Source organism: Austrofundulus limnaeus, unplaced genomic scaffold (genome assembly GCF_001266775.1).
Source record: "Austrofundulus limnaeus strain Quisiro unplaced genomic scaffold, Austrofundulus_limnaeus-1.0 Scaffold512, whole genome shotgun sequence".
Lineage (NCBI taxonomy): Eukaryota > Metazoa > Chordata > Actinopteri > Cyprinodontiformes > Rivulidae > Austrofundulus > Austrofundulus limnaeus.
In genome coordinates, this window is record NW_013952914.1 from 394,319 (window position 1) to 395,083 (window position 765).

Below are 765 nucleotides of genomic sequence, written 5' to 3' on the forward strand. Positions count from 1 at the left end.
TTACTATTAATCCCATCATTTTAATCCTGTACAGTGTTTGTTGTATTTTAAATAATATGTCTGATCTACTTTCTGATCTATTATTTTTTATACTGATTAATAAAGAGCTGGAGTCTGAACAAATTATTGATCTGAGTGGTTTATTATCCTCAATCCATTGAACAGCTAATAATATTGCTAACATTTCTCCTGTATATACTGATAATTTATCACTGATTCTTTTCCCGACTTTTACTTTGAATTCTGGTATTATGAATGCTGCTCCGACTTGATCTACTGTGTTTTTTGATGCGTCTGTATATATTTGAAGATAACCATAGTATTGGTTAATATAATCTATGACTGTATTTGAGTTTATATTATTAGTTTTTCCTTTTTTTCCTAATAGTTTCAGGTCTACTGATGGTTCTGCAAATATCCATGGACGTATGACAGGTAGTGGTATTGTTGGACTAACATCTATGTTACTGATTTATATTTCTGTTGTTTTCTGATTTATGATCCAACCAAAACTTTTAGTTTCTTTTTTTTTTCCTTTTCCCAGCATGATTGTAAAACTCTGAACCAGGAGCTGAAGGAAAGACCCAAACATGAACCAAGAAGGAGCTTCAGGTCTGAGGAAAACCACCAGAGGAAAACTGGACCAGCTGAGGAGGCACAACCAATCAGACAGAACCAAACAGACAGAACCAATCAGAACCAAACAGACAGAACCAATCAGAACCAATCAGACAGAACCAACCAAACAGAACCAAACAGAACCAA